This window comes from Heliangelus exortis, chromosome 4, assembly GCF_036169615.1.
Source record: "Heliangelus exortis chromosome 4, bHelExo1.hap1, whole genome shotgun sequence".
NCBI classification, from domain to species: domain Eukaryota; kingdom Metazoa; phylum Chordata; class Aves; order Apodiformes; family Trochilidae; genus Heliangelus; species Heliangelus exortis.
The window spans coordinates 43729364-43756931 of NC_092425.1; the positions used below are offsets into that span (position 1 = coordinate 43729364).

Below are 27568 nucleotides of genomic sequence, written 5' to 3' on the forward strand. Positions count from 1 at the left end.
TTTTTTTTGGTTGGTTGGTTGGTTTTTGTTTTGTTTTGTTTTAAAGAAGCTTTAATTGGTTCTTAAGTTAAGGCTTTGAAGCTTTGATAGGAGAAGTGTTACGAGTTTAATTAATACGGAAAGTTGAGAAACAATTAGGGCAGCTTTAAATTAATTACTTACTATTTATTTTGAGCTTATTGAGCAATTGTGTTGTATTCCTAAGTGATTGAAATTAGCCATCCGTGCATGATAGCTTTGACCTGAATCGACCTCATGGGTAAGTAAGTAGCTTGCCCTGATTCCTATACTGTCTCCCTAATTTTGCTGGCAGATAAGATTAGTTGAGAGTAAAGATGGCTGTGCCTGAAGATTCCATGCTTTTCTGTTGGAGCTCTCACCATCCCTGCAGACAGAGGTAGGGAAGGCTATCGGGGAGGTGGCTGAGGGGATCACAGGAGCTGAACTGATTCCTGTTAACCCCAGCCGTGCTCAGTTCTCTTATCAGCAGTCTACCTGTGTTGTGCCCTGATGTTTGAGGAAATCCTGGGAGAGAACAGCAAGTTTATTTGTACTATGTGGTGTAGGTTCTGTAGTACTAACGGGTTTTTTTTTTAATATCCTGCTCCATTCTGCTGTGGTTTTTTTCAGGGAGCAAATGGCTAAATGACTTGGAGGAAGAATTATCCAAACAAAAGATCTCAAATGCTCAAGACAAAATGGGAGCAAAAAGACCCTAGAAAAGAACAAACAAGTTTTGAGTTTTGAAGCTAAGAGTGAAAATAACCTTGGTGCTGATTTTTGAGGCTCCCTCCAGGTGTCAGCCTGGCACTGTGCTATCGGCCGGCAGCGGGCTGACCTCCCGGCTCCGGAGGGTCTTGCTGGGCCTGGCCGGGAGATCCCGTGCTCTGGCCTGGGCTCTCATCCCGGCACTGCCGCTTCTCGCCAGCCCGCAGAACTGCACATCGAGGCAGTGCTGGCACTCCTGGGATGGCTCTGCCTCCTTGCTTCAGCCTTTGCTTTCAAAGTACCTGGTGAAACACCTCCCAGTTTCATTTTTTTTTGAGAGGCGGATCTGGCTTTTCATATGTTTGTGGCAAGCAAAGAGATAGGAGGTGCCCTGGGACTCCTTTTGGCACTCTTGGAATCTGATGCTGTGGAAGAATTCGGCTTGCTCTGAGTTTTCCAGAAAAGACAGTTCATTGCCCAGGACTGAGATATGTTCTCAGTCTGACCTTAGTTGGGAAAATGGGCATGTTGGTGGAAGGTATGGCCTGGTTTTGCATCCTGCTCACAGCTGTGTCAGAGTCCAGCTCAGTTTTTCCTGGCCGATGGTTACAAAGAAGGGGCGGGAAGAGGGAGGTGTATTCAGAGTGCTGTGTTCAGGAGAATGCTACACTGCAAAGCCTGGGAATAAAATACTGACATGGGTTTATGAACATAAAGACCTAGTTATTCATCTGTGGTTCTGTATCAGTGTGCAGTGAAAACTTGCAAAGGGCTGTGGAGGGAATACATGTTTACTGACAGTTACATCAGGAGGTGGTGATATTTAAGGGCCTTGTCAGGTAAAGCAGACCTTGTCTCATCCTTCACTGGAAGAACCCAAAGAATCTGTGAAATTAACTAGTGGAGATTGCTGTGTGGTGGAGTTGTATGTAAGATAATCAGGTTTGCAGCTCTGTGGAAGTCAGAGTCTTTGATAGAGTAGGGAAGGGAAAAGAACAGAAATCCCCAACCCATGAACTCCTTTTATGAGCGAGCATGAGAAGCTCAGCTACCTGGGTGTTTGATCATTAGAGTGACCTTCATACTAAAGAAGCTTCATGCCAAGGCCTTCTTCCCTGAAAATCCACCTTGCTTTCTCTCTCTGTACCCACCAGGATTGTTGTGTTAAGTTCTCTGTCGTTTCTTCTCAGTACAGAGCCTGAGCAGCTTCCAGGAGTACCCAAAACAGAACGCCTGACATCTGCTGTGGGGGTTCAGGCTCTCTTTCCTCTCCCCATGGAGAGATGCATGTGCAGTGTGTGCAGTGAAGTGACTTGTTTTGGTAGGGCCCTTTTTTTGTTGTTTTTTGTGTTTTTTGCGTTTTTTGTTTCCTGATTCAATCCCTTTGGCTTTCAGCTCCAGCTTCTGAATTTCAGCATCTGTCAGTGGTGCGATAAATTCTCTTTGGTGATAAGAGAACAGCTGCCAATAGCAAGAGCAGGGATGGCATTTGGGCTTTTTCCTGCCGAGTGAGAGCTTACAGTCAGCAAAAATGCCCTGTGCACACAATGGAAGAAGGCACCTCTTCTGCCCAGCCTGCTATTTTTTTTTCCAATTTAGCTGCATCTTTTCCCTCCATATTAAGCAGATGCGTATGAACAAATTGTGCAGCATAATAGTCCTAAACCTAAATAACTGGAATTAATTGACAAATGGCTGGGGTTTTTTCTATATAGGTTCTGAAGCTGAAAGTGATGAAAGGACAAAGGAATTTTTTTTTTGTAAATCAGTGTTTTTTCAGGGAAAGAAGCAAGCTATTTGGAAGTCTGCTAATCATGTGGCATGGTGTTTCCTAGCACAAAACCTGCTCCCCAGTGAAATTGGTAGGGGAAAATAAGAACTCCTTCCTGTGGAGTCCTGAATTTTAGGAGACTAGATTTGGGGTTTCTTTTTCATACTTAGTGGTCTCTCTAACTGCAGCTTGCCCATCAAATTCTATCATAGCTGAAATTCATTTAATGACAGAAGGCATTTTGAGACAAACTGTTTTGACCACAGAGGTTTTGTTTCTCTAGTCTGGTGAGTGTGATTTACTTATAATGACTGTGAGGGACTGTGGACAGCTTTGGTCAATATGGTAATTTCACTCCTTGGACAGCCATGTGGGTTTCTGACTTTGCTAAAGCAAGAACCAGAACATTCCTGTGAAAGTCTGAATCTCCCCTTGCATGGCCAAAGACTGACAGCAAATTTCCCAAATTTTTTGTGTTTCTAAAGCTCTCTTAAGAGTCCAAACAGCCTTAGTATTACAGTTGTGTTTTACACAATTTTAACTCCTTGAGCAGCTTCTCAACAGATCATGAAGGCTGGGTTTTCCATGACATTTAAGTATATTTTGAGCAGTGTGGTCACTCAGAGTGGTTTCTCAGTGTCAAGGGATTAGGTGCCCTGGAAAGGGGCACTTTTATTGTAAACCCACACTGTTCCTGACTGACCTCTGTAGGTATTTGAGTGTCATTGTAAACTTGACAAGAGACATACATTCTCATTTGGCTCTGATGAGGACTTGTATGCCTAGCTTGATTTTCACTTCCAAACTTGTAATGTGCTCTGAAAGTTGATCTGTGCCATGCTGCTTTAACCCCAAACAAGGCCTGGGGGCTTGGCATTTGGGATCATCTTACTGCACCTACTTTTGTTTTTTCTTCATCTGCCAAAATAAGCCCATGCAAATCATGGTGGTTTTTTCCCCTGGCTGTTGCTAAATGCCAAAATTTCTGCTTAGAAGCAGTGGTACAGTTTGAGAATTGGGGGTGTCAAAACAAAAGTTTGCCTTACCTGCAAAAATATTTGGGACACAAAGATCTGAGAAACAGTAAGGAAATGATTGTCTCATGGTGCTGACTGCACTATAGGCATTGTGGCCTATCTGCCAGGATTAGGATTTTCCCCCAGCTAGTTAATTTGTTTTCTGAGTGTTTAGGTTTTCCTTAGTTTTCTTGACTTCTAAATTTATAAACCCATGATCTTCTGGATATGTATAGTTCATCCTTGTCTCACCCTTATTGTCTGTCTAGTTAGCTTCCCTGCATCATTTCCCCCTTTTTTCATCAAATTATTTGTCTGTTTCATCAGAAAATTCCAGATGTTTAAGATAAGATGTTGATGATTTCTTTTAATTTCTTTTTAATTACCAAACATGAAGCAAGGTCCATGCAAGATTCTTTAGCACTCTTTGAAGCATTTCTTAGAATTTTTCTCTGCAGTTCTTCAGTTACAGCTTCCTTGCCATTTCCTTTGGTTCACACTCCATGCCTCACACCATACCTTGTCAGTCATACAGGACTCATCAGCACACCCCAGAAGCACTACAGAGCACTGGGACTTGAGCAGTCTTTAGAGTTCTGTTGTGCTTTTGCTCCTTTTCCATAACCTTTGAATGAAGTTAAGTCTCTCCTTGCGATGCTGGACTCAGGTAAAGCCAGGCAGTGGTTTAAGTCCCAGCCTGTGCTGTGCACACCAGGCCATAAGGAGTTAGAGTTCAGATATTCTTGCCCAAAGCCCCTCTTTATCCTGTTTCATCTTTTCCTACAGTCTGCAGAACTGATGGATGCCTCCTGACAGCATTACAGCCTTCGAAGTGACTGCTGGATTGAAAGCTTTTTACTCCCCAGCAGATATATCACCAGGGCTACTGTTTTGTCAGCTTCTGCTGTGTCACTAGGAAGTGATCCTACCAACATCTGAAGTGTACTCTTCCCCTTCTAATATCTTTTGATGCTTGTGGATGTGCTGAATGATGTGAGTGAGTTATGAAAGCTTACAGCTAGCCTGCTGCTCCCTGCTCCTGGGGAGGGATTGTGAGAGGTAGTTGGAGGGAGCCATAGGAAGTGAACAGAGCTTGTCCTACGGCCATGGCTCATAGGACAGTCAGGCTTGGTTATTGTGAGTGTTCCTGGCAAGCTAGGATTTTTTTCAGCAGCCTTGCAAGGAGTTAAACAGTCACAGATGCTTTCTCCTGACTGGAGCTAGAAGTTTGAAGGGCAGCTGAATTTGCTAATGTTCATGCTTTGATACAGAGTGTGAGAAATGTTGATGAGGCATGAGGCAGAACAGCTTGCTCCACTGCTGCTGTGTTGACTCTGCAGTGCTGACAGTAGTTAAAAAACTGGCTTTTGTACATAAGCTTAGTTAATATATAGAACCCATAGACAGCTAGGAGCAGCTATGAGCAATGGCCAAGGTGTCTCTCTCTCTCTCTTTTTAGTGGAGTTGTTTCCCTGCCCAAAGCTATGTTTTAATTTCCAACCACTTTAGTGTCAACAGGAAGGCTGGCATTTTGGGAACACTTGTACAGTATAAATATGAATAACAGTATCCATGCATTGTCATACAAGTGGATGCACAATGAGGAGAGGGTTATTCTCCTGGTTGTTAGCAACAGTGACATTTTTGTTTCAAGTATAAAACATGGTGTTCTTTTTCCCAGAGTTAGTCCAAAGCAAAGGCTCAGCTGGGATCTTGTAAAACCAAAGATCTACTGGATATTGCTGTGCTTTCTTGGGTCCCTTGGTCATATTTGTGTGCATCTCCTCTTGAACTTTCCAGAGAAAGCCTCTGCCGTGGCAGGAAAGCCATTTTAACAGCTGCTCATTGAGGGAGGTCTCTGTTCTGTGCTTGGCCTTCTCTTCTGCACCTCAAATTTGAAGAGCAGGTAACTCTACCAACATTGAGGAGTCTGGCCACAGTTGCCACCTCCTTGTATTCAGGTAGTCCAGCCTGCCCTTGTTCTCACCCCCTCAAGGTGCCTCATAATGTTCCTCTTTGTCCTCTTCAAGTTAAGACACACATCATCACAAGGAAGCAGATTCCAAGTACCTGTGGAATTGCTGAAATAATGTTTATCAGGGTTTCTCTCTTCACCCCCTTTCCAGAAAAAAAAAAATCAAGAGACCTACAGCCTCATTATTATTTTAATATAATTTCTCTGTTTTTCCATGGCAGGTGGAGATAAAGCAATTATCTTTTTGAATGTCAGTCTCTGACAGACAGCATGAAGAGAACTGGGGTTGTATGTTGGAGCAAGATTCTGGGCATGCAAACTGGTGAGTTTCTTTCAGGCTGCTGGAATGTATTTTTTTTCTTTTTTTTAATTTTTTTATTTATGGATTAGTAAATTATTAAGATGTGGACTTGTCAAATAGACTTGCCAGGTTTTCAGCAGTCGTCCCAAGTGGACTGGCTAAAAAAGGACTGGCACTGCATCATATGGAATGACCAATGATATGTCATATAATTTTAATGGGCAAAATGTTTTAATAAATATTCTCCCTCCTAAAACACTGGATTTTAAAATAGGTTTTAGCCTTGAGCCATGTAGCTACCCAGCTGTGAATTTTATAAGGCAACAATCTCCACATCATTAGATGTTATGACTGATACACCAGCCATTGCAATAGTAAGTGTTTCCACATACTAAAAAAAGTTTCTGGTAACAGTTCAAAGAACCATAGCTCTACTTGGATGATTTGCTCACCTCAAAACTAAAGCAGTTTCTAAAATGATGAAGACAGGCATGTACCATCTTCTAGTGAACTGCAAGTGTCTGTTTAGTCAAGCTATGCTGACTTTTGTGTCCAACAACTTCAGTCACACTGCCTGACACTTTTGAATATCAAAATTATTTTTCTTTTACTGTGGTTTTTATATCTTCAGCCAATTGAAATCCAGCTGAAATGTTGCACAATGAGACAGATTAAGCCCCATCGTGATCTATCATAGTTGTATTGGTTCACAGGAATAGCCTGCTTGATTGTTTTTGTTTTTTCCTGGGTTACAATTATCTTGTTTTATTTAGAAGCATTTGACCCCTCTTTGGGCCACCCAAGTCCCTCCTCTACAGCTTCTGTGCAGTGGTCAGTAAATCATGAAGTTTTTTTAGATCTGTTCTCTTCGGCACATGGGCAGAGGGAGTTTAAAAAGTTGAAAAGAAGTGGTGTTGCTGAGCTTTTTGCTGTTTGTGGTGGGATAGAACAGATGTATATTCTGTGATTATTTTTAAGTAGCTGTTTAAGTTCATCTCTAGGGCTTCTGTTCACTTCACAGAAAAGGACCTTTTTTCAAACAGAGGGCATTCTGTTAAAATTCCAATAGTCATTCGGAAATTCTGCACAGAGTGATTCTTTCAGTAGATTAAACTTAGTTTCAAGTGCTGGAAATTTGCAACAGGCTTTCTGTCCTCTTTCTATAGGGCAGAAAGATAAGCACAAACATTGCTTGAAAAATCCGACCAGATTTCATTTCAGGACAGTGTTAATCTTTTACAGTGTACATAGATTCATTCAACATCAGTGCTGTCAGCTAACTGATGACTGATACATAGCTATATTGAGCAGTAGAATTGTTCAGTTGCATAATGTCAGGTTTTTCTCCTGGTGTCAGTAAGGTTACTTACGTTTCTAGCAATGCAGGAAGGAACTTTTCATTCCTGGTCACGTGGTAATTGGTTTTACCAGAGAGCAGGTATTCCAGACAGTTCAATTTTTCTGTTCAGATTTGGTCTGTCTCTATTTTTGGTGGCTAGACTAAATGAAGAGTTCTTATTTTCACAGGTGTTTGCTCTGTGAGTATCAGTTCTTACAGAGCAAATTAGCCATCATGAAGATTTCCCTCTCTGAATGGCACAACTTCTGATGACACATCACTTTTTATCAGTGGGGTTCACACATACATGCACTGAATAATAGCTTTGAGGAATGGGGTCCTGGAGGGAACACTGTGACCAGGCTCTGTTTTAGCAGATGCTTGATAGGATTGTGATTTTAAAGATCTTTGGAAACCAAAACAGATCTACGATTCTATGTGAAGAAACTGACCATTAGGTCAATGTCTCGAACAAATTCTGGAAGAAGCTAAACCAGAAGAGCCTAGAAGAAGAGAAGTGTGAATATTTCCTGTGGAAACTTGCATCTTTCTTGCATTTAGATGAGTAGCTGTTACTGTGTAGGGTTTGCATTTCCTATTGTGATGGTGACCAGACAGAAGGTGAGCCAGGGACCTAAGAGTGCTGGCAGCTGTAAGGGAACCAGCAGCCTCTGCTCCACTGGCCTTTCAGCCAAAAGACTTCTCTCTCAAGGAGAGCATTAAAAGAGCCTCCTTAAAAGGTGTGTCCTCCCTCAGGAGAAGACAGTTCACACAATGCTCTTGTGTTGCCCTTAACAGCTTTGCCTTACACTTAGAGAGGAAGACTTTGGAAAAGCATGTCCAGATGTGCCTGTTGGTTTCCATTTATTTTTCAGGTAATTCTTGTTTCTCTCATTTCAGAGCTAGTGACAGTTCATGGACCTATAGCACTGTGGTCTCTAAAGCTCTCCCAGGGATTCATTCACACAGCCTTATCTCTTCAAATCATGAGCAGACGTAGTGCTCTGCAGGCCTGGGTTTGGCACTGAGCCTTACAAAATCTTCCTGCAGGTTCTGTCTTCTGATGGGATCTTATTTCTTGCCACTAGGCAGGTTTCAGTCGGGCCTTACCTCCTTGCTCTCCCCATTCCCCCCGTGATACCTGTAAGGGGCAGTTAGTTAAATAGCAGATCTTATTCCTTTTAGATGAACAAACGAGGCAGGTGAGTTGCTGCTTGTTTTTGCTTTGGTGGCTGTGTCTATTAGGCAGTGATTTCCAGCACTTTCTCCTTGCCACTGTCACCCGTCATAGACTCCATTCCCAGAGGCCTGACAAACGCCTGTGGCACTGGAGAGCAGCGTGGCCCCTCTGCTGCAGGAGGGTGCTCCAGCCTGGCTTTGCCATACTCCAGCTCTGGGGTTCTGGGCCAGGGGAAGAGCTGAGGAGATGGTTGTTCTGTCTGGCCTTGCCTTGAGGGCTCCAGTGGCTGGTGGGGAGTGAGGGGCAGTGGTGGGGTGGAGATCTGCTGCCTTCATGCTGAAACCAGCTTGGGGGGGAGGTGGAGAGGGAAGGGGCAGCATGCCAGATGAGGTGGACAGGGACCTTCACATGTGGTTTTTTTGTAAGGGCCACCATCCCTGTGGGCTGAGGAGAGCCATTTGATCCTGAAAGCAAGGGCAGAGGGCCCCATGGTTTGGTGAGTAGTCATGAGCAGCCATCTCTTCCTCTTGAGTACATGAAGTAGGGATGGGTGAATTCATTTCCTCTCTGGAGGAAGGAGAGCTGTGCAAGCACCTCCTTTCCCTTTCATATTATGGCAGGTGAATACCTGATTCCCAGGGTGGAAGCAGGGTGGCATATGCTTCCCAGGGCTCTGTTTTGATACCAGGAGGGGAGCACTGCAATCCTAGCACAATATTTGCACAGCTTGTGCGTGGATTCAGTTAAGTCTTGAAAGACTTTGTGGGTTATGACATTCCCCTAAATGTGCTGAGCTTTCTTTAACCTTTCATAAAACATTGTGATCTTTATGGACTGTATCATATTGTGCAGTAATGTGCTTTATTGTCCACAGAATAAGCTTTTCTTAAAGATAATTGGAAAGCTGGAAATGGCTGCTATCGGCTGATTTTTTTTTTAATACATTATTTCTGAAATGGGCCTGGTGTAATAATGACCCTATCTGTTCAAGATTTAAGATTTGTCTTGGCAGAGAAAATTGATCCATTTCACCTTTGTCTAATGGAAATTTTTATCTGGGATTATCTGTTTATGTAAATGAATGTTCCTCTGAAAAGAGAACTTGAGGGGGCTGTAAATCTCAGTGACACTTTAGTTTCATGGGGGGAAAATTGGAAAGGATTCTAGTATTTATCTGACTGAAATTGGTTATAAAAACAAAATTATCTTCATGTACCTGCTGCATCTGATGTTTCCTGGAATTTCATTAGGTTTTTGAATAATGCAGTGCTATACTGTATACAGGAGTCTCTATGATTAGCCCCCAAATTGTTGGGGGGCTGCTTCCAAGTGTTATTATTATCAGGAAGAGGAAGCCTGTTTGGTGCAGTGGGATTCTGATCAGTGCCCTAATGGGTACCAATTAGCACAGCTACATTATTCATAGCATTCTGTGAACAGCAGTGAAAATATACCACAGGACTTTTTTTTTCCCTGTGAGTTTTTTTATTACTGGTTTGGTTTTTTTGTTGTTTTTTTTTTAACTGGGGAGCAAATCTAATGACAGGGAAAATGTCTTTGGCTAATCTGTTTTTGTTTACAGTTTGCAGAGCAGGACTGTGAATGTAGCATTTAAACTAATATTTTAAACATCATCTTTAAAAGCAGTTTCCCTATTAAAGAGACAGACTAGATGTTTTGCCATGTTTCTTCTTGAGATCTAGGTGACCCAGAACTGACTAGATCCTTGCTGAAGTAGCTGTGCTGAAACACAGCATTTGGCTTGTGTGTGCTAGCAGTGACCATGGCTGCTGGGAACACTCCTGTTTCTGCCACTTGGTGGGACTGACAAATAGAGAGCTGAGTTGATTTTGTACTTACTGTTGTATCAAAAAAGATGCTATGCAAAAAGATGCAACTTTATTATTTTTGAAATTAAACCAGGTTAAAACACTGTGTATTTTCACATGAAACAAAGTTACTGTGGAAATATCTTTTGGCAGACAAAAAAGGATTTTTTTATGGTATCATGACATGACAGTGTCATGTGGCCAGAGGGAGCAGAAGAACATGCACTGGACATAAGTATGCATCTAACACGTGAAACTTGTGTTTGCTCTTGCTTACAATTGAATCACTGCTTTCCTGGAGCAGAGGAAAAGCAGATTGTATCTTCAAGCCATGGAACAAACAACATGTACTGGCTGATTTTTCTTGAATCTTGCATGCCTTAATCTTGCTTGGTTTTATTTCCATAAAACTGCAGGCAGCAATGTTCCCTCCTCAAGTTCTTTACTTTTGTGACTTTCTGCTCCACATTTCAGGCAGTCATTTCAGCTGGAAATATACATTATTACCACCTCATTAAATCCAGAATAAATGAGGTGGAAAATTACAGAACTCCATGGATTACAGTGCACCCAACTCAAAATAGAAGTATGTGATTAAAAACAAAATGGTCTGCATTTTAAAAATGGATTAATAGTTTTGGGCCCAACTGACAAAATATAATAGAAAATATTTTCAGAGTTGGACTAATGTATGTTTAATTCCACTAGGGGTGACCAAGGTTGGCCTCTAAAAGTGCAGGACTTCCCAGTATACACAAAGGAAAAGATACATTTGTAGCATAAAGGAAGACAGTACATGAGAGCCACTTGGAAACTGTAGGTCCCTAATGAAGCTGTCGTCCCCATTGACCAGTCGGGCAGGCCAGGGCAACATGAGCCTGTCTAGATGCCTGGTCTTGCAGACTCACCCCAGCAACTGTCCAGCTTGCCCAGGCAGGTAAGGGCTCCCTCAGCTTCTCTTTCCCACTGCTGCTCAGCAGCCAGAAATTGGAGCTTTTACCTGTCAGCTTCACTCAGACCTCCTGAGACTTAGCAAGCTTTGTTTGCTTTTTTCAGAACATGTGGCAAGAAGTCTCTTTTATTTGTGTTCGTTTTTTTAAGGGCTCATGCAAGATATTTTACAATATTTGCATACTCTGAGGCTTAGTTTGATTACCAAGTGTTGTGATGCTGCAGTTATTGAATTAGTTGTGTTTTGTTTGGCCAAATGACATGCCCTACCTCTCTACCAAACCTATTCTCTACCTCTTGGCCAATAACTTATCTACCTACACTGGCCTCGAGAGATTTTTCAAAAATTTAAATATTGGTTAATGTTGTAAATCATGCCAACTGCATTTTAATTCCATGTTCACAGAATCAATATTTGTAAGTTAAATACCTCAATGTTTTTGTTCTGATCAAACCTCTTTCAAAGATTTAAAAGTCTGTCACTTTAAAAGTGAAGCAAAGATTTACTTCAGTTACTCAGATTTCTTCTCCAGTCTGAAAGATGACAAAAGCCTCCCAACTCTGCATTTGTTGGGGAAATTAATTCTGTGGGGAAAAGATGCTCTGTTTCTGTCCTTTTCTTGAGGAAGACTGTCATATGTTGGAAGATGTACACAAATCGGTTGAGTGATCTGATCCAACCTTTTTTACTGCTTTCACTTCAAAATGAGCTTATCATATCCAGTCTGTTTTCTGTAGAAAGATTTTATTTCTATTGAGTGTTCCAAGGACATGTTGTCCTGCTTTGGGAGAGGGAAGGGCCTTACCCAGGTCTGCAGTGGTGGAAGGGGGTGGCTTGGTAATGTCAAAACAGGTTGGACCTGCTGAATGGGCAGGTCACGTTCCTGCCCACTGATGGGCTGGTATGGGTACAGAAGCAATTGGAAAAAGGGAAATTGGACTAGAAGAGTAGTTAACTGCTAGAGTACAATTTCTTTTTATGAAGAGAACCTCAATGGAGGCAATGAGCTCATGGGGTGGTCTCTCAGGTGGAAATTTTGCTGCCAGGATCTTTTAAAACCTGGGCAGCACTCCAGGGAACTTCCCATGAGGATCAGAGGATGGACATTCACCCCTTAGCATGCCTTTCATGCTGATAGGCATGCAATGGCTTATGCTTGTGGTAAAAAAGACAGACCTGTGTTTGCTGGTAGGATTTGCTGGTAGTCTGTGGAAGCCATCAAGTGTTTAACAGGCAGGACTGAAGGTGGGACTGGGTTTGTAACCTGTGAAAGCACTGGCCAGGCTTGGTGTCTGTTGGTCAGCTGTAACCAAACCTGATGGCAAACCCCTCAGCTCTGCACTGTGGGGTATCTGAATCCATGGAGTGGGTGAGCTCTGCACTTACATCAGCATGAATGAAGGTGACAGTTCTTCTAAGCAGGCTGTAAAATGCAATGAGTTGTACAGCTACTCCAATGCACTGGTTGTTGCCAAGTCCCTGGGAGGTTTTTAGGGTGTCTGAGTATGTGGTGTCTTTCCTAGAGAACTGTGGAGATCAGTAAAAGAAATGTTGTGGAGAGAGGGTGGGAGGAGAAAAGAGGGAAGAGCAGTGAACTGCTCCTGCTGGTGCTCCTCAGGAATGGTGGGCAGACACTTGCCAAATGCAGCTCCAAAGCAGCACCAGGAGGTTCAGCCACGGGCTTGGGTTCCCTCAGAACAACTGTTCTTCAGGGGGCTGAGATTCAGAGACATGTGACTGCTGGTGAAAGTCCACTTGGATTTTTAGATCTTGACCAACAGAAATCACAGCTCGGGTGCTTACATGCCATGCTGAGACTGTACTTAGGCATACTGCATTTGTTTGCCCAAGCAGCCAAAGCCAGTTTTTATTTCAGAGAGAGCACTTGTTACTGTGGCAGTTCAGCCTTGCAAGCATTTTCTCCATTTGTATTTTATGCCAGCTTTTCTTTTCAATAGGCCTGGTGTTATGTGAGCTGTAAAAAGTCTCAGAGCCTGCTTATGCAGAGCAACAAGACTCCTTGTAATGCCTTTCAGGATGGCTCCATTTATATTAATTGTGTCACTAAAAATATTCCCTTTTACTTAGGGGAACATTGTCTGCCTCACAAATCATCCAGATAAGAACTGGATAGCATTTTCTTTCGTGTATATATTTTTTCTCTGGCAGATTTAAAATAGCACCCACTCTTCAGTCTCTTGCAGGAGCTGTTTCAGAAAGCTGCTGCATGGCTCCCATGTTTGACAGAAGTGGCTGTGTTTCTGTGGTTAGAAACAAAACCATGAGTGTGGCACAGATTCTTGCAAAAATTTATTCTTAAGTAAAATAATACTGGTGAAAAGAGAAGCTTGGGTACCACTGTGCTTGGTGAAATATATCATGGGGACTGTGTTGGGGTATGTTTGTGGTACTTAATGTCAGCTAAGAGCATTGAAAAGGCAAGGGCCATGACTGGAAGGTGCATCAGGGTTGTCAGGGAGCTTTGGCCTCAGCTCTGCTGGTGTTCTTTGTGGCTGATATCCACAGGGAGGTGGCTGTCTAGATCCCTGTACCACCAGTGCCAGCAGGCTGCATCAGCTCTGGGGGTTGCTCTCCCCTCCCACTCCTTCCTCCTCCTTTGCTACTCACTCTACCTTCCCCAACTCTGCACTTTTCCCCTGAAACCCCTCCTCCTCCTGCTCCTCCCCCCACCCCTCCCTCACCCAACAAAGTCTTGGGTTCTTCCTGCTTGTAATTTGTCGCTAATCAGCTGTCAGTGCCGGAGCAATGATGAGAGGTTCATCTCTTGCTGAGGGTAATGGCCTTAAAAGTCACAGAGTCAATGTCAATGGGATCGCTCCAATTCAATCAGAGACCTGAATGAGAAATGGCCCCCGCTGACATTAGCACTCATTTTGAGCCCAAGCATCTGGGCCCTAGTAAATAACCATCAGTGGGTGGGTCCGGGGGACAGGTCATTAGCCCCACGAAAAATAAATATCGTTTCCCTTGATGGCTGCGAGTAATTTAGCTCAGACGAGGAAATTTCACCCTAGATTAAGTATGATGAGCCAATATCAGTCAGAGGAGGCCAAACAGTGAGAGCTTGATGAGATAGAGGGAAATTTATATGCAGCTGGCTGAATGCAAGATGAGTTTAAAGAAATGATGTACTCTTCCAGTCTTTGCCACGTGCCATGCCAGGCACTGCCTTTCCTGTAGCTGACGCCCCCTCCCCACGCTCTCGGGGGCTCCCCCAGCCTATGGACACGTGTTTGTGTGCTGCAGGACCATCCTCCACCATCCCCACTCCCTCCACCACCAGCACCAGCCTCTGCTTTCCAGCAACTGGCTCTGGTGCTGACAGCTTTCACATGAGATTCCCCCCGGTCAGAGAAGCAGCAGCTTCTGGAGAGGAGCTTGCCATGTCCCCGGGCTTGTGCACAAGTCACAGCCTCAGCCAGCCCTGCCTGTCCAAAACCAGTGAGGGGGTTTAATTGCTCTGGAGGCCCTCAAGGCCCCGTCGCCTGCTCCCTTTCTCTTTCACAAGTAACCTCGTAAGCCTCCCCCTGGATGTTTGCCCTGAATGCTTTTTTTGTTTGTTACTTATTTAGCTCATCAATCCAGTCAACGATATGCTCGATGGCCATTAATTCCACCCCCCAGCCCCTCTTCACTGGGAGCACACATTGGGAATCAGGTTTTATGTCTGCTGGAAACAGTAAGCAGGCAGCTTCTCTCTCCCTCATTGGCTCTGCTTTATATCCTAAAGCTGTGGCTGGAGGCTGGGGTCTGTCCCCCACTCACACTCTGAATACAAATCAGGCACACTGTGGTAACCAGTTCAGCTCTCCCTCTTTGTCGAGTCTTTCAGACAGACCCCATGGGTGACTGGGATGGGAGCATGGGATGAACCTGATGAGTTGGGATGCCAGAGGAAAACTGGAGCAGGCCAAGCACAGACAGAAACCATCAGGAATTACATGCAGAAATCTACGTGAAATCATAGTTTTTTTTAGCATAGACATGAAGGAGGGAACTGTGAATGGAAAGAAGCAAGAGGCCTTGCTACAAGTAGTGCATGCTTTAGCTGTCTCTTAGGAGGCCAATTTCTTGGTGTTAGAGAGCATTATTTATGCTTAGAACAGAAGTTAGACTAGTTACTAGTGTAACCATGTGGGTTTGTCCTCTATTTCTATCTGCCCTGTGCATTTCCTTGTGTCTGAGTATTTGTCTCACTTCACTTTTATTCTCTGTTGCCCCATGTTAGCCACGAAAGACCAAGCAGTTAGCTTCAAAAACAAAAGGTGGAAATCTGCTGGGGATGTTCTGTTATAGGATCTTGCTATTAGAAGCTAGCCATTTCTTGCTACCAGCTTACCCACTTGCACACTGTATTCCAAGCAATGACAAAGCATGATTATCCCATGTCTCTGTGAGCCTATTCTGTCACTGTGCTCGAGTTCACCACAAGCAGCTTCTAGCAGCATCTTGCTGATCAGCAGCAGATGCATATCACTCATGGCAATTAGTTTTTTTTAAGAAACAGGGCTAACTGTTCATCAATGTCAACCTGGGTCTTGCTGGTGTGCTTCCCAAACTGTGAGGAGCAAGGGACTGAAGTGCCAGAATGAACTACACTAGGCATTTAGCATTTCCCCTGGACTGGTAACATCTGATCAGCATCTCAGCAGTATTCCTTCTCCAAAGTATATCCTGTGCTGGTATGGTCAGTGGAATTATGAAAATGTCTTCAAAACGAAGGTTTGGCCAGGGCAGAGAGTCTGAACCCAAGAAAAGAGTGAAAGGCAAAGCTCATAGGCAGATGCAGCCCATGTCCAACCACCAGGACAATGTTGAGAGGCCTTTGGATTACATTCCCATGCTCAGCTTTGCTGTGAAACAGCAGTGTTGTGGAATGTGTTCACCTCTCCCTTTGACTTCCAGCACTGCAGGTTCTGCTTGCCTTGGCACCTGGAGGTTTCTGTGCAGTTGGCAGGGGGGCAGAAGGCTGATTCCCCTCCTCTGGGGATAATGGTGAGTGCTTAGTCACTCCTTTTGATCTCCAAGTTAGAGGTGGAATGAGTAAGGCCATTTCAGAAAGCTGTGTAAAAGGAAGGAGCGTGTGTTTGACCTTTGGCTGGTGTATGGTTAAAAATATCCCCATGCCTTGGAGGAAGGGAACAACCCTCAAGTTTCAACAGAACTAGGTGGTGGACTGGGAATGCTGCAGGACTTCACATCATTCACATCTCATGGGGTTTCAGTGCTCAATGTCTGGGGCTGAGAACTCCCATACAGGGCAGTCAGACCTGTAGATAATTCACTTCATGCAGAGGAGGTTCAAAGAGAGCTTTATCATAGCTGGCTTCATCTTCCATGCTCTTCTTTTCTACTTCCCCAGGTGGCTCTTGAGGAACACCCCATCTCAGGCAGCAGAGTGTTGTGGGGTTTTAGGGTTGTTTGGATGTGCACATCCTCTCCTCAGGGCAGGCATAAAGTCACTCTCTTAGCAATGGAAGGAATCTCTGGCTGACTCATGGGAACCTCTGCAGGAAGTGACTGGTAGTTTGTGTGTTGTGTTTGGTAGTTTATTCCAAGGTTTATGGCATGTTGGTTTTTGCTAAAAAACAGAATCAAGCATTTTGTTCTGGAAAATGTTCTGAGATCTTCGATTTTTATCCCAAACCAAGGTAATAATCTGTCAGTCTGTCTGTCTGTCTGTCTATCTGGCTTCTTTTCTTTTTTAATAGTGAAATTCCTGATGCATGAATTTTCTGCTTCTTCCCTGATAATATGATATTGTTAGCTGAAGAGAGATGTTGCTTATAGTGGAAGGAGTGGAGCTGATTTTTTTCATCATGGTGAAGCATTATAGCCAACAGAAATAAATGTGGTGAGTGACCTGGGACCTGTTTTGAAATGTGTGGTATTCTTTGTATCCTTCTACGAACAAATGGAGCTGACAAGTCAGCCCCTGAACACAGAGAATGTGATGTTAATGTAGTGAGACTCTTGGTGGTGCAGTGAATGTGAGCCTCTCCTCTCTGTAACACCTGTTTTGCATGTCCTTGGACTTGTACAGGTCTTAACCTAGCAGAGCTGCAGGTTCTGTGCCTATCACATTAAAAAAAAAAAAAAAAAAAAAAAAAAAAAAAAGGCAATAATAACTTTTTGTGCAGCTCATACACAATAGCTTTTCCCCTCTCTCCTACGCATTCTGAAAGCAGGACTTCCTGGGCCTGAGCATGGATCTCTTTGGAGGCTGATGGTTTGTGCCTGGAGATGCTGACAGTGACAGTGTTTGTCTGGGAATCAGTGCCTGGGATGGGCTGTGGTTACATGGCCTGTCCACCACCAGGAGTAGTGCAGTGGAGACACAAACCTGTGTCTCTTGGTTCTTAGCCAGGCCAGAAGTGCTCATATAGCAGGATTTGGAGCTCTTTGCTGCATTTTGCTGCAACAAATGGACTTTTCCTTGTTATTGCTTTTTGCCAAGGTGTTTCAGTCTTAAATTTTTTTTTCTTGTGTGTTAAGCTATAGCATACCCTGGTGGGCAGTACAGGCTAATTTCTGTCCTAACATAAGCAGGTGTAAAGTTAACAGAGTTATAGCCACTTGGGCAAAGCCTAACTTTGGCCCTGTGCTTGCCCAGTTCCCTTGCCAAAGCCGAAATTGCCCTTCCTGTTTTTTGGGTTTTTTTCATGCTTTCATTTTTGTTCCCCGCCCCCCCCCCCAACTCTGTGATCAGTCTCTATGATGCACTGTCTCTCTCCTGATCTCTTGTGTTGGTACACAAGCAAATTGATGAGCAAACCATTGACAAAGTCCTGATGGTAGAGGGGATGATGATGAATGGGGATGATTACAGCAGGTATTGTGTGCCTTCTACCAGCTGACACCGAGCTCCCCTCCTCATGCCAGTTGCCTTCTATCATCTGGGAAATGGATTGGATTCAGGCTTCTCCCAATTAAAGCCAGTGAGGTCATATACTTCCTAATTACAGACTAGCCCATTGTGTCTAAATGTGACAGACATGTGCTTGGAAAATTGCTTTTAATGCCTAAATAAACATGATGAACTGAACGGCAGCTTGGAATTGTAATTGGAAGTGCTCAGCCTCTTGAATTTTGCACCGACTTTCTGACAGGCACTTGTGCTGCCGACCAACCCCTCTTGGGGAAGCTTTGATCTTGGCATAGCAGTGCTGTTGTGTCACCTGTGGGCCCTCACCCTTACCCTTCCTCTGGGATGTCAGGGTTTTACAAGTATATGCAGGGGGATGGCAGAGCTCAGAGCAGTACAGCCCTTCCAGCAGAGGGTTGTGGAAGGACCACTGGAGTCTGCAGCAACAGCAAGAGCAGGTGAGCCAGCAGGTCGAGCACAATGCTGGTTGTGCAATATAGGATGATTAAACAGAGAAGCTCTGAGTACTCCCAAGAAATCACTGCTGTCACCATCCGGGCTGCAAGATGTCTCCACCTAAGCAAATTCTGCTCCCAGGTACTTAGAGAGAAATCTGGACTATTTCCAGACAAGCAAAACCGGCCGCTCTTAATTCAGACCACGGGGGTAATGTTGCCCTCCTGTGCTACAACTCTGAACACAAGAGAATAAGATCTGTGTACATAGTGAGGAACAATCTTTGGGGGGATATATGTATATTAAATAATAGACTGAATGCTGGGCCAAAGGCAGTTTAAGTGTTGTGTTTTATCTGACGCTGAAGGCAAAGTGCTCAGTTTCCCAGGCAGCTTGCTGTTGCTTGCATATGTATTAGCTCCTATTGGTAGTATTCCCTGCAGGATTATCTAAACTGGCTAAAGCCTTGCTTGCTCTTTCCCTGTGTTTCATAATGGCTGGCAATAGTGCTCACTAGCAGTCACAAATGCCTGCTGTGCCTGGCTCTGCTCTGCTTCTGCTCCAATTGTTCCCTAGGGCCAAGATTGTGTCTGAAGGTTTGAATCTGAGGAAGGCAACTGGGATTACCTGTGAAAATCAGTAACCCTCCTAATGGTGTTCCGAATTGATGGTGCCATTGCAGACTGAATATGGAGAAGTTGTGGCCATAGCCTGTTCTCCAGCTCTATCTCAGGTCATGATTCAGCCAGCTGCTTAGATGTGTGCCAGGCTTTAGCATGGTGGCTAATGTACTTGAGGCTGGGACTGTGGTGGTGTGCTCTGCTGACACACAGCCCCAATTCTTTGAACCAGTTTAGACTGACATCCCACAAAGCCCTGAAAGTTTCATTTGAGGAGGACATGTAAATTTGTTGGGTCCCTCTGAACCCAGGGATCCCAAAGCCCTTCCTGGCTCCCAGACAGAGTCAAGCAGTCTGTCCAGGAATGTGCTGGAAGGAGACCTGAGTGTATATTTGTCTCCTGCCCTGTAACTTCTCTCACTCAGCATTCAAATGGCACCAGTGACCTCAACAGGGTCACACAGGTACTTTGAGTTAAACATGACAAAGGGATTTTGCCGTAGCAGGACAGAGGATTTTTGAATGGGGTATAGCTAAAAGCCAAGGGTTTCTGTCAGGTCAAAGCCCCATTAAAAAACCCCAGAACTTCATATGCAAAATGACTCATTTTTATCTTCCCCTCCATGCAATTCTATGATGAGCAAAGGCTTGGATCTGGGGAGCAGGTATTGACTGTGGCTTGTGTGGCTCATTTCCTGTGAGCCTTCAGTTTTGTACCCAATTTGATGGGTGCACACATTTGCTGGCTTTTAAATAATAAATAATCTAATCAAGACTTCTGCTGTTCAGAAGTGAGCAGCCTTCCTATCAGGAGTGGGGAGGTGATGTTTTTGGTAGTGGGCATGGTAACTTTAGTGTTGAAGGCTGGGCCCCACGCTTGCTCAGGCCAGGAATAACAAGCAGTCTGTTAGAAATGCTGTGGTGAGGCAGTGCCTGCTGCATCCTGTTTTAGATCCCTGGTACAGGGTTAGGATGTAAGTCTGTGCCTAGCTTAAAGACTGCAAGTGGCTCTCCTCAAATGGGTGCTTGAGGTTATATGCAAGCATAAACATCCAGCTGGACTGAGAGTTATCTTGACAGGTATTTTCCTGCAGAACAGATCAGCATATTTGCCTCGTGCTTCATTGCCTGAATCCTTTAATGCTGCCTGAACATAGAGTGCTTCTCCCTGCCCTGTGGTAGGGATGAGTTCTCTGATGCAAGGCCAAAATGATTCCCCTGGCAAGCAGTATTTTATCTTTTGAACCGATGGGTGTCAAACTTATGATAGTATCAAGACAGATGTGAACTGCTTGGGGCTCTCAGTAATATATTGTGCCCTGTTGTTTTATGTTGATAGCACGCTGGTACAATTTATGTCAGCTGTTCTGGCTTACCTTGAGCTGTAAGGTACAGCAGCTGTTTATATTTACAGCACTGTAACTATTTAGGCTATGCTTGTGACAAGTGCACACATATTTCATGGTGCTCTGTGTCCTCTTGGACTCTGATAGACCACCCACGTGGTCTGATGGCAGGACAAAGCTATCCTGAGAGAGGCAGAGAAGGAGACAGCTCTGAAGAGCTGCTAGAAATTGCAGTTGAAGTAAAATGTTTCTTCTCTCCAACCAGTCACCTATTTTCATGAGTCTTGCAGGTGCTGAACTGTACTAAAGAATGTCAGTGCTCTTTCAGATTTGGTTACAGTAGACTGGTATGCACAAAAGTTATGGGAGAAGTGGAAAGTACAGAGTCTGGATATTTTTTGTATTCTTTTTCTCATGGGAAACCAGGGTTAAAAGTTAAATGTGCATAAAATATGGAGGTGTTCACAGTGAAGCTGGGTGGTGAGGGCTGGTGTTGAATTTGATCTGTCGATGAACACGTTGCTGAATCCCAGCCTTAGCTCAGGTGTGCTGAAGCATGAAATGAAGGCTTTATTACCCCAAGATGTGTGTTCCATGCTGGTGTGGGAGAAGGGCTGTTTGTTGCAGCTCTGCAGAGGATTTCTGTCCTTTGCAAATGATGTGACATTAACACTGTTTATTTGGCACAAGGTAAGGACATTAGAGAAAAAAACAAGTCTTGCCAGCAAGGGCTTCGTTCCTAGGGTGTACATTTAATAGTATCAACCAATCCATTTCAAATTACTTGGCTGGTGCAGGCAAGGGATTTTCTGAGAGACAAGGAATGCTCAGGCAGCCAAAATAACAGCTTTGCTCTCTCTAACTTTCTGTAGGACTAGGTGAAAGCTGTGCAAATGCAGGATGCTCCTGTCCTTGGGTGCATGTGTCTTAGCATGAATGAAAGTGAGATTCCTGGGAGAACATCAGAGGTAAATCTGCTTTGCTGTAGACTCCTTATGTGAGCTTGGGCCAGTGACTTAGATCAGAATCCTCAGATTTGCACGTTGACTTCCAAGTTATTTTATGTGGGATATAGAGGCTGAAGTATCTTTGAGAGTCTGGGTCCTACTTTCTTTGATTCACCAGCACTATTTTCCCTGCCACACTCAGCATGTACCCAGGTGAACCTGCTCCCATCTGTGAGAATTCTCTTTTCCTCCCTCATCAGGGTGTTGTGATGATAAACACAGCAAAGATTGCAAAGTACTTACTTGATAATAGGAGCCATATAACTACCTGACATGGATAAGCTGCTCTTCTGTGCATATGTTTGGTAAGGAAAAGTGTTATGTACCCTTGCAGAACCCACTGCGAATCTAGAGCTGCCCCTGGGCTTTACCTGATACCTTTAGGCTGACTATTGCTAGCCCTGCAATCATCCTTTACCTTATTCCCACACAGCATAACCCACCCATTAGTTCTTTTCCTCAGTACAATTTACTTACTGTAGCCATCACCTTCTCTGCTGCCATCGAGTGCAGGATCCTTTTTTCTCTCTCTGCAGAGCACCATTGCACAAAAGCAATGACTGGAATTTGCTGTTTCTTTTCCGTCCAGATGGTCACTCTGAGCCCCACTTGACCTCTCAAGTGCAGGCTCTGGACTCAGAAGCAAGAATTAGCAGGCTTCATCTTCTCCTTTGCAGCAAACTGTGAAGAGCTTCAGCAGGAGGTTGGCTTCAGGGAGAGGCAATGTATCGGAACACATTGCAAGACACTTCATGCAAGAAAACATGGGTAAGCAAATGAATGATTGCTTTTTTGCCTGTAGCTGGAACTTGCTTTCCAGCAGGGTTGGAGGGTCTGAAGACCTCTGCTGTAAAAGAAAACTCCCTTGGCTGCCTCATGCAAATGTATTAATTCACAGGGGTTCCTTTCTCCTTGAGTGGGTGAGGTGGCACACTTCAGTCCTTTTCACTCTGCCCTGCTTGCCCCTTTGGAATCTGTCCCTGAGAGCCCCTTACCTCGGGCAGGTGGAACACTGGAAACTCCTTGTTGTGACTCTCCTGTTGAAGCCAACAGTGGATGTCAGTGGTGAGGGACATGGTGGTGATGAGATGCTGATGGAAAGGGTAGGACTTGCACCTCTGGACTAAACAATGATAGTAAGAAGCAACAGTTTTAGCAATAAAGGCAAAACTTGGTCTGTGTGTAGCAGCAGGAGGAGACTCTAGTGCAGGAGAAGAGATGAATTGTCTGTAAATTCCTCCTGCACTATAGGAGTTTTAGACTGGGGTCAGTGGCTTGGAACATACCTGCACAGTGCCAGATAAGAGCCATTGTTGATACCACCATCAGTGTGTGCATGCTGGAAGAGGGCCTATATTATACTAATTCTACATAATCAGTGTCAGGCTACGTTATGGTTTGTCACTGATCTGTTTTCTTTCCATATTTTCTCCTGTAATACATGTTTCTTTCTTACACCTGTTCACATACTGGAGTAAATCAATGTTGTACATTTATTACTCTGTGCATGTGTGCATCTGTGTTGTTTGTTCTGTTACCTGTTTTGAGCTTGATAGAGAACACAGCAAGTTTACTCTTTCCTTCCAGAGAAGTGATTTCAAACGTCCTGTGAAAAGTTCAAGTACATGCTCTGAGTATCAGAGGCACTTTTGGCATCTGGAAAACTATGGCAAAGATAATGAGTGTGAAAAGGTCCTCAGGTGTTCTAAGAATGCTCAGCCACTTGACACTCCTTGTTGGTTCTTGTTGTCTGACTTTGTTCAAGTCACAAGTTTTTTTGTTGTTGTTGCTCTGGGTTTTTTGTTTATTATTATTGTAATTATTGTTATTATTATTTTAGTACATAAGGTAGCATTTAAAATATGCTCTCATGGATTTTTTTTAAACACAGTCTTTATGGCTACCATATTTCATCCCTGGTTCTGTGCAGGTGGAAATAGTTTTGAGTCAATTCCTTTTTGCTTTGTGTCAGGGTTTAACACTGGCCTGGCAATTAAACCAAATAATAGATGCTCTCTATTAATCTCACTCTCCTTCCTGATAAAGAAAGGAGAGAGAATAAGGGAGAGAGGCCGGAAACTAAACTACACAACTTTAATGAAACAGTAATGATAAATAGGAAAAATTACTAAATATATACAAATATACAGGAAAATGGATACCACATTCCTCCCCCCTCTCCCCCAGTAACTCTCACATCTCCACCAAGGCTGCAGGGCAGCCCTGGGAAAGTCCAGTCTGGAATCCTGGAGTCAGCAGCAGTGGGGAGCTGGAGGCAGGAACACACAGATATGGGCTGGCACGGATCAGGACCACAGGCAGAGGAAAGGACAGAATCCTCCCAGGATGCTGAAGCAAACAGGGACAGGAGAAGAAGGGGAAGCAGGAAGGGGTTTGACCCTGGTGATCCCTCAAATTTATACTGAGTATGACATGTATGGGATGGAATACTCTGGTCAATTCTGACATCTATCTTGTCCAGTCCTCCCCAAAGGAGGGGTTCAGGTGGGACCTCCTTACTCCCTCTGGAGGGTAAAATGTTCCTCAGAGCTGAGCAGTGTCCTTGGCTCTGCACACCAGTCTCCATCTGTAACTATAAACATCAGTGTTATCAGTCCCAGAAGCAGACACTGTCTGAGAAACTTGCTCTGAATTTCAGCAAGTGCAACTACTTACAAGAGACTTAGCTGAAAGCAAAAGTACAAGACAGAAAATCACCTTTATCCTGGCCCAAAGCAGGACACTTTGTTTTTTTCTTTAGCTTCTACCACTATACCACAGTTTTGTATCCTGCAATATCTGCTTTTCCTCCTCTAGTTATAAAACTAGATGTTCACCTCAGCAAATCTTAATCAGCTCAAAGTTTTGAAAATAATGGGTTAGAGCCTGCTGTCAGTTTTAGACCATATAGTTCCAGTGACAGCTTTTGTGCCTTGCCACTGGAAACAGAAATGTTACCAATAGATGTGGGTGTAAATCCCAAATTTGACCAGTTTCCCTCTAAAACTCCAGGCTGGATTCTGGAATCAGGTACAAACCTTTCAGTAAACTGTGCTTGCCATTGGCCCTACGCTGAGGTTTTATCTGAGGAGGTGCTACATAAAATCTGAGGATTTCCACACTTGGCACTACAGCAAGCAGCTTTTCCAAAATGCAGGTTATCAAGAAGTCAGCAGTCAGTACAGAGAAAAACATACTGTGGAAGTCAAAAGGTTTCAGATAAGACATTCTTAAATTTAAAGCATCCCTATCGGCAGGGTAGCATGGTGCTGCTGTCTGTGTGTCAGCTTTACAGGAGAATGCCCGTCTCCTGAGGCCCTGTCCAATGTAACAGCAAGATCATCCTGTTTTTGAATTGATGGCATTTTAATCAATTGGAAAAAGCAGCTTGAGCTGGCAAACTTCCTCTTCATTCTCCCCTTTTTTTTCCTCCCCTTTCCAGCATTCATTCAATGCAAGCTAAGCTGTGGCCAGAAAGATTTTTGCAGAGAGCAGTTCCAACAATATTCTCTCCAGAACTGAGACACCCTCTGCTCCTTATTTCTGCCAGCAGCAAATTTTTAGGAGTGATTTATAAAGTCCCAGGCCTGTGGGCTTTGTAATGGAAATGCTGACAGACCCTTAACTGTAGCATTGTGAAATGCAACACTGTAATACAATGAATAATATTCATGAATCTGCCATAATGCTGGATATTATCACTCATTACCATTGTAAGAAAGGGATGATTAAACTAATAGTTACTGAGAGACATTTCTGGTGACAGGAGGCAATGATTAGAATGAACTGACTTCAATATACATTTAGAACTGGGAATAATGGGATGTGGCAGGAAGCCAATAAGTGAACATGGCCCACAGCTCTGATCAATGAATTACTTTTTTTCCGCTTTACAGCAGTACATGGTGTTTAATGAAAAATCAATAGCCCCTTGTAATTCAAAACTGTAATCAATCGTTTGACCTGAAGCTTTCCCTTTTTTTCTTTTTTCCTTTCCCTGCCTCTCCTACCAGGGAAGATGTCTCTGGCTGATGACACAGTTCAGTTGCAAGATACAGTACTTTGCAGTGCACACAGAAGGAACCTGACATAGGTCTCCTGCAATTTACACCACCTGCAGCATTTATATTTGTAAGAAAATTCTGAGGATGGAGAGGGTCAGACATTGCTGCAGCCTCGCCATCCTTCTTTCACAGCCAAGACCAGCAGAGAAATGAGAACTCTTTGCTCCTGCTTTACCTGCTTTTCACTGGCCACAAGGAGTTTTATAGCAATTGGTCTCATTCAGATTCCACAGGAAAGGTATCAGTGGCCTGAGGCAAGTTGAGAATGATTGGCCCGTTTCCTCGGGCTGCAGCCACTCATACAACCCAGAGTCAAACACTTCTGCTGCATCCCCTGCCTGTGTGAGAGACAGCCTGTGTCTGCCCCTGCCTTTCACCACAGCTGGTCAGCAAAGCAGCCCTATGGAGAGCTCTGTTGGGATGTTCCCTAAGTCTTTTCAAAACTGCAGATGATGGCTTAAAGGTGTTCGGTGGTGCTGCAAACACTGTACTGTTTCTCAAAGTGAAGGTCTTCCCACCAGGAAATCCTTAGGCAAAGCAGATCCTTTGGATTCAGCTCTGTCAGTTGACACCATTGGATCCTTCCTGGTAAGCCTCTGCTCTATGTGAGTGTGAATTAATTCAGCTTTGGTTTGAGCCCAGTGACAAGGGCACAAGTGAGAGAGAAAAAATGTTCTTGAGTGTCTTTCAGAAAAGTCAGAGCCATGCTTTTGGTCATGTCAACAGTGCCTTTAGGCCTTTTGTACCTGTCAAGGCTGACAGAGGGGTTTATTTTAAACAATAGGAGAAGGGAGGAAATCAGTGTTGGGCATAGGAAGGAGTTTCACCCAGCTCATCAGTGCCTGATCCATACTTCTGGGTGCTGGGGCAGGTTCTGGTATGTATTACAGGAGAAAGTTTTCTGTCTGAATTCTGCTGTGGAGCTGAAGAGATGTTGCTGGTTAGGCTATCTGTCCCGGGTCTTACTGGGCTAAACCCATGGCAGGTATGATGTTGGGCTCCTGTGCAATTGCTCTTGGTTTGCATAAGTGAGAATGGGAAGAAAAGTTAACTCTGGCATACCTCAGCAGCACCTTGTTAGAAAGGTTAGTGAAGCTTATGAGCAGCATTTCCATCCCGAGAGTAACCAGTTTCCATGAACCAATAATAAAACCCTACTCTCAGGTTCCCAGAAAAGACAGATTTTAGAGAGCTAAGGTTTTATTTGAGTGAGATTTTTTTTTTTTTTTTTAATCTCCTCTCCTTTGCTGGCTTCTTGCTCTGCTCTTGTCATCAACTACCAGAGTAAAACCTCCTCTCCAGGAGGAGAAAATGCAGCATTGACAGTGGCAAAGACCTGCCTGCTGCAGGAGTGTTCCTAACAGTATTTTCCTGACTTTTACTCAGCCTACTTCTAAATGAATCAGTGACAAAATGCCACCCTTTCCCATTCCAAAACAGCTCAGCTCATAAATGTGAAGAGTTTTTGCTCTCAGATACCATCTCAGTATGTTGGTTTTGATCCATCTTTAACCACTGACTAAGCAGTTCTCTTCCTTAAAAGATAAAGGGGTTGAGCTAAAATTTACAGCATCTCTGTGGTTCCTCTCCCCAGAGCCAGCCTTACCCCCCTGCCATTTGTTGTAGCACATGAGGAGAAGAGAGCAAGCGTCTCTCTTGGGTTTGACGGCTCCCTTCTGCTTCTCCATCTTCTGTGGCCGCTGCTTTGCCTGATCACTGAATGGCTCATTTCCTGGCACAGGGACAAGGCTGGTCCCTTGGCTGGAAGCTGAGCACACAAAGTATTGCCAAGCAACACTTTCCCATGGATCGTGTGTGCCACAGCTCTTTGCTTGGTGTCATGTGCTGCTGTCTTCTGATTTTTCTTTTCACCCAGCAAAAATGCGTGTGCCTCGGGAGGTGGGAGTGTGTGGGGAGAAATGGCATCTTGGTGGGCTGGGGGGAATACAAGAGTGGAAAGGCCAGGGTTCCTCAGTGGCACAGGTTTTGTCAGAAAAGCATGTTTATTTGGGTCTGCTTCAGATTTGTATGTGAAAGCTGGACATGGCAGGCAGAACAGAGTCCTTTGAGCAGGTCTTCCACAGTCCTGATTTAGGTTCCTGCTCATTTTCCTTTGTT

At 44.1% G+C, this 27568-nt stretch overlaps 1 long non-coding RNA gene across 6 annotated transcripts in view; it reads left to right on the plus strand.

Moving 5' to 3' along the window:
• The first annotated feature begins 4285 nt into the window (after positions 1–4285).
• Positions 4286–27568, plus strand: part of LOC139796288 (uncharacterized) — a 44872-nt gene continuing 21589 nt past the window's right edge. Inside the window, exons 1-6 of one of the 6 annotated variants that reach the window (XR_011725920.1) lie at positions 4286–4488; positions 5692–5792; positions 6545–6602; positions 7928–7985; positions 8717–8786; positions 21976–22154. This is a non-coding gene — a long non-coding RNA (uncharacterized lncRNA). Of the gene's footprint in view, positions 4489–5691; positions 5793–6544; positions 6603–7927; positions 7986–8716; positions 8787–21256; positions 21348–21975; positions 22155–27568 lie in introns of those variants that run through there. The other 5 variants (XR_011725921.1, XR_011725922.1, XR_011725923.1 and 2 more) reach the window with 5 other exon arrangements.